Raw genomic sequence first — 6,676 nt, 5'->3', positions numbered from 1 at the left:
AGCAGCTTTCTCTGGAGTACAAGATCCCCTCAAGGACCACTTTCAGCAGGAGGGTGGTCCCCTCCCTGTACCGTGCGTGCAGGGGGGTCATGTTGGCCAAGCTGCGTGCAGCTGGGCCAAACACCAGTGTGCATTTCACTGCAGATATCTGGACTAGCCACAGTGGGCTGCACACTGCCTTCATGTCCCTGACAGCCCATTGGTGGGGGCATGGGGGTGAGGGGACATCTGGCGCTGCTGGTGCTGTATCCAGCTCCTCCCATGCATGCACGCCTTCTTGGGCAGTGTTGCATGTGGAGGCGATGGACACAGACCACACTTCAGATGAGTTGGCTGCCATCATGGAGCGGCAGGTGGGGGCGTGGCTGGCCGGGGAGCCAACCCTCCGCCAAGGCTTCATGGTGACGGACAACGCAGCCAACATCACCAAGGCTGCTAGGCGGGTTTACGGTGTGAACATCGCTTGCGCTGCGCACACCTTGAACCTCGTAGTGAAGGGTGCGCTTGGCCTCAAGGAGGCGCCGAAGAAGGCCAAGGAGCACCAGCGTGTTCGGGGCTCTTCTAGTAGTTTAGGTCAGGATCCTGCTGCTCCCGTGGCCGTCCTGGTGGAGCGTTGCCGCCAGGTAGCGGGCCACTTCCACCAGAGTGAAAAGTCAAGGCACCAGCTCAAGGCCAGACAGATCGAGCTGGGCCTGCCGGTGCAAGTCTCTCTATGATGACTGGCCGGTGATCCGCGAGCTGGTCTTAGTACTAGAGCTGTTCTATTCTGCTACGAACGACTTGTGTACTCAGACCGCCACGCTGAGCCTGGCTTTGCCCACTGCTATTCTCCTGGAGAAGGCAATGAGCGATCTCCAGACCACTCTGACCACTGGGGTTGCGAGTGCCCTGGCAGGTCGGTTGAGGACTGGGGTAGTTGAGCGGCTCAAGACACCATGGGCCACATCTGCATGGCATGTCCTGGCATGCATTTGTGACCCAAGGATGAAGGGCAGCGCTGTGCCTCCTGGCGAGCTGCCCAGGTGGAGGGACCTCCTGGTCGAACACGTGAAGCGTGAAGAGGAAAGGAGGCTAGGGATAGGTGGTGCAGCAGATGACCAGGAGGAGGGGTCTTGGTCGCAGGCTGGCACTGCACATCCCACCCCCAGCAGCAGCAGCAGCAGCACTGCCACCACCCCCACTTCTTCCCAGTCCAGCGGCGTGGTTTCTCCGGCAGTGGGACCAGCAGAGCAGCCAGTGCGACCTCGAACCACCACCCGGTGGCTCAGGGGCTATGCTAGTCTCATGCCGGGGAGACGGGAGGAGCCTGTCCCTCACCCCAGCCGTGCTGAGCAGACTGTTCTGCAGTACCTGGAGGAGGCGACGGAAGACAAGGAGAATGAGCCATTCCCCTTTTGGGCAACGCGTCGCAAAGTCTGGCCGGACTTGGCATCCGTTGCTGTCCGGTTTCTCTCTTGCCCGCCAACCAGCGTCTCGAGCGAGAGGTTGTTCTCCATGGCCGGGGACGTGGTGACTCCTCTGCGCTCACGCCTGGATGCTGAGTTGGTCGAGCAGCTCGTCTTCTTGAAGGCCAACCTCCCCCTGCTGGGCTACCCCGAACTGGCCGTGGAGGGCGAGTGACTCGCGTCACCCCCCCATGCAGCGCCTCCCACACCACGGCAGTTCATCCCGGCCAGAAGATGTGTCACAGTCCATCCCTCTAAGCCCACCCTGCCACTAAAACATGCCCCTTAGTGCTGCTGGCACATCCAGACACGCATGCATACACAGGCACCGCTGCACTGTCAGCCTGGGATGGTGGACTGCCAGGTGAGTGCTCCCAGCATGAGGGAGGGGTTACCACAGATGTGGCAGAGAGAGACTACAACTCCCATTTCCCACTGTCTCGATGGCTGGCCACCATCAAGACTAGGGACAATGGGAGCTGTAGTCGCTGTCTCTGCAGAAGAAATCTGTGGTGGCCCCCCCCCTAATGCTGGGAGCACCCACTTGCCCAGTGCTGAAGGCTGGGCCGTAGGGTAGCGCACCATCCATCCACAACCTCAGAGACAGGCTGCTGCGTGTGCGTGTGTGGGGGGCACAGTCAGGATTGGAAGGGACATCCCTGGGGGAGAGTAGTGGCTCTGTGCAATGGGCCTGTGCCTCCTGGCGAGGGGGGCACACACACTGTCACTGAGAGGGCTTGCTGCTAATTGCTAGCCTGCTTGCCTGCTAAAACTGTCATCATCATTGCTTCCTCCCATGAACAATAGCATTGAAGCTGAAATCTAAAAAACATCTGTCTGCTGCGTTTCTCAATGTGATGTGCTTATTTCTGATTTTGGCTTGCTTGTCAGGTGATGTTCTTTCTTAATCTTCATGCTCTCCTCTGTTCAAATCCAAATATGTGGTTTGCCTTGGTCTACTGAGCTATTAGGTTGTCGCCACCGCCGCTGAGTGAGATGGTCTGCTCTGCTGCTGCCTGCTTTTTCTGGGCACAATGGGAGTAGTACTACTGCTGTGCCTGAAGCGGCACACACACACACATGCACCCCCCCTCCCCTCCCCCCAAAAAGCTGTGTTGCCAATGATGAGCTTGATGCTGGTGCAGCCCTCACACAAATGTCTGTCTCACGCAGACAGAGAGAGCACACATTGCAACCTGAGGCGACACAGCCCTTTCAGCCCTAACCCTCTTGCAGAGTGAGTGAGCAGCACACCCGCACAGTGCACACACACAGGGGAATAAAGGCATCTAGACTCCAAACTAGTGGTAATGTTGTATCATGTGATTGCACACAGTCTTTCTGCCCAGTATCTGCGGTATGCATTGGGATGCAATCCGAAAAAGCCTGCAAATTCTAGCTTGCTTTGTTGCAGAGACCTCTTTGTGGTGTGTGGTGGTGTGGTGTGGTGTGGCCCTGTGGGGCCCGGTAAAGGACAGGACAGGTGCAATTCACTGTGCCTGTGCATGTGTGTGGGGAGATGTATTATGTTTCCAAATGAAGATCGGGTCATGTTTGAGAGTTGATTGACAGCATTTTATTTGAAGATTGTGCTTGCCCACACATAGATGCGGCGATCTCATGCCACAGAGTCAGACAGGAAAAGAAATGTCCAGAGACACGTGCGTGCTGCCATTCTCTTCTTATCTGCCATCATCATCCGTTACTCTTCAAAGCTGTGTGGGCTAGGAGGGGGCAACAACAACATGCCAAGCCTTGCTGCTCCACTTGCGGAGTGTTGTTGTCTTGCATGCGTCCTCCACATGCTATGCGTGTTCCCTCCTGGCTGTGCCTGTCTGTTTACTGTAGTGGGCCAAAAAAGTTTGGATGAGGTGAGGTTCAGGGCAGGGCACTGTTGCTGGACGTGGAGTGGGATATGGGGCAGCAGAGTGCGGTGGGGTGGGGTGGTAGTGCCTAATGGGTGTAGGCTGCCACCCCAATTTCAGGGGGGTGGGACAAAGGGCTGATTTTTTGTGAATTTCTGAAGTTTTTGTGTCTTTGGGGCAGATGGGGGGGGCAGAAAGTGTATCTGCCCCAAAAGAGTGGGGTGGGGTGGTAGTGCCTAATGGGTGTAGGCTGCCACCCCAATTTCAGGGGGGTGGGACAAAGGGCTGTTTTTTTGTGAATTTCTGAAGTTTTTGTGTCTTTGGGGCAGATGGGGGGGCAGAAAGTGTATCTGCCCCAAAAGAGTGGGGTTGGGTGGTAGTGCCTAATGGGTGTAGGCTGCCACCCCAATTTCAGGGGGATCGGACAAAGGGCTGATTTTTTGTGAATTTCTGAGGGTTTTCTTGGGTGCAGCAGAGTGCTAGATTGATTCATTCCCATAGTCGTCATAGTAATAAAGGAGAGAGTGAGAGAAAGTGAGAGTGTTAGGGTCATTTAGAGTTGAGAGTACTATATGCTGCTTGATGAATGAATGAATCAATCTAGCACTCTGCTGCACCCAAGAAAACCCTCAGAAATTCACAAAAAATCAGCCCTCTGTCCGATCCCCCTGAAATTGGGGTGGCAGCCTACACCCATTAGGCACCACCACCCCACCCCACTCTTTTGGGGCAGATACACTTTCTGCCCCCAATCTGCCCCAAAGACACAAAAACTTCAAAAAATCACAAAAAATCAGCCCTTTGTCCCATCCCCCTGAAATTGGGGTGGTAGCCTACACCCATTAGGCACTACCACCCCACCCCACTCTTTTGGCTCCAGGGTCCTTTTTGCTGATCTGAATAAATTCAGATTCTGATTCGGATTAAATCCGAATCCGAAACGAATCGGGGGTGATTCGGGTCAGCAAAATTCGGGCACAGAAGAGAACAAGGGTGATTTGGCTCGGGTCCCGAGCCGAATCACTGAAAACCCGAAATGCACACCCCTACTTAGCGGGCCAAAGCTGTTTCCCCACAAATGATCCAGCGGGCTTTTGTGAAAAAATAGCTGACTCTGATGGGGGGCCCCAATAAAACCGCTCTGCTTGGTATAATGTCTAGATAGATGATCCTGTTTATTATTGTGTCATGTAACATGACACAGCCTGGTCATTTGTGCCTTGAATTTTCACTTGAGGCACAAATGACCAGGCTCAAACTATCATATTTTGGACACATAATGTGAAGACCCAGCTCCCTTGAGAAGTCCATAATACTGAGAAAGGTTGAAGGAAAGAGAAGAAGAGGACAACCAGCAGCAAGGTGGATGGACTTGATTACAATAGCAATGAATGCACCACTGAGATCCCTTAAAGGCCAAATTGAAGACAGATCATCCTGGAGAGAATCTATCTATGTGGTCGCTAAGAGTTGACATTGACTTGATGGCACTCTGGGATGTGATATTATATTTGTTTCTTTGAAAAACACATTTACTGATTTATGGAAAAGCAGTGATTAGGTTGTGACTAATGGCAGCATATACCTTAAAATATTGAAATGTGGAAACAGATATGAAATACATCTTTTTATTTCACATAGCTCACCTTCCAAAGAAAACACACACACACACACACACACACACGTGTGTGTGTGTGTGTGTGTGTGTGTGTATAAAATAAAATCTGCCTTTCAGCCTACACAAGATGTGAAAGTGGCTTGGATCACAAAATGAATTAAAAATGATTAAAAGATAATGTAACATTTCAACCATAACATTTTAAAAAATGACCTTTCAACAATAAAAATACAACAATAATGATCCAGCATAGCACAACAGCATACAGGGAGATACTTTCACAATCATCACAGTCATGTAACTAAATTACAAGAAAATGATGTAGGGTAACCAAGACCACAGTCATCAGGCCACATGATGTATCAGTGTTATCTCTGTGGTGCCTGGGCTAAATATTCATCAAGAGAATGAGTGACAGAATAGGCACTGAAGACGTAGGAAGCAAGCCACACTATTCTTTGTAGCCTCCTATACAAAAACTGGCCTTTCAGCTGACCCACGTGGAGATGTGTCACACAATTAAAAGAAAATCCAATCTGTTTTCCAAGTACTGGTAGGATAACAAAGATATATAAACAAATTGGATTTTCCAAAGCCAAACATTTCAAAACAGAAAAAAAAGGTATTATGTTCCTCCAAAGGTCAAACACTTGAGACATAGGGAGAAAACATGTTTTGTTTTGAGCAAGGGCATAATTTGTTAACCATGGTTGTTCTGTTCCCTGTCATTTAGTACTGGGGTGTACAGTGACTGAGTTACACTCACTAAAACCTTATATTTGAATCATCATGAATATTCCCGAGCTCTGGTGCTGCCCAATCCCTTTGAACTTTTTTTCAATTTATGCTCCTCCCCCCATCATTCTACTTCTTTGACCTTTCCATGTTTACTTAAAATTGGGGCGTGTGTGTGTGGGGGGGTTGTTTCCATTAAAACATTCCTTGCAATGTCCAAATATTCTAAGGGATATCATTTATCAATGGAATTTTGCCTGTCCTGCTTCTTGAAAATGCCTAAAGCTACCATGGATGAGGATTCCTTCATTCCATGAGGAAATATTCCTGGAAGCTGTCCCTCTGTGCACAGAATTCTTTTGATTAAGCAGGAAACAATCACAAGTCACTTCCTGCTCGGCTGACGCATCCTAGTGGCAGATGAATCTGAGGAAGCCATTGTAGGCATGCTCAGGGTTGTATTGCCTACCAGTTCCTTGACAATGCAAGAAAATGGAGATACTTTTAGTATGGGATGGAGGTTCAGGCCTGCTTCACCACCAGGAGGTGATGGGGAGTTGAGGTATGAAGAAGGGAAGCACATTCCTAAGGAGAAACTTCTTCAGTAGGCATGAAAAAGAAATAAAGGACTATCATCTCCCACATGAGCCTGTTCACCCTCTAAGATCATCTGGGAAAGCCTTCTTGTGTGTCCTGCCTCCACCTGAAGTGTGGTTGTTGGGCACACACAAGAGGACTTTCTCCCTTGCCATACCTAGATTGTGGAAATCCATGCTCTGGGAGATCCATTTTGCTCAGTATTTATTGCAGTTTAGATATCACTTGAGGACCTTCAAAGCTAAGCCAGCATCAAAAATAATAAAGTTCAATGTGCAGTCAGCATATTAACATTGGGCATGATGTAGCAACAGTTAACCACTTTCAAATACCATTCGTTTCAGAAAGCCAGCCTCAAGGGCTTTATTTATTTATTTATTTAATTCTATTTCTATACCGCCCTTCCAAAAATGGCT

Source organism: Hemicordylus capensis, chromosome 3, assembly GCF_027244095.1.
Source record: "Hemicordylus capensis ecotype Gifberg chromosome 3, rHemCap1.1.pri, whole genome shotgun sequence".
Classification (NCBI taxonomy): domain Eukaryota; kingdom Metazoa; phylum Chordata; class Lepidosauria; order Squamata; family Cordylidae; genus Hemicordylus; species Hemicordylus capensis.
The sequence above is the reverse complement of the archived record's forward strand: the minus strand, read 5'-3'. Positions refer to the sequence as shown.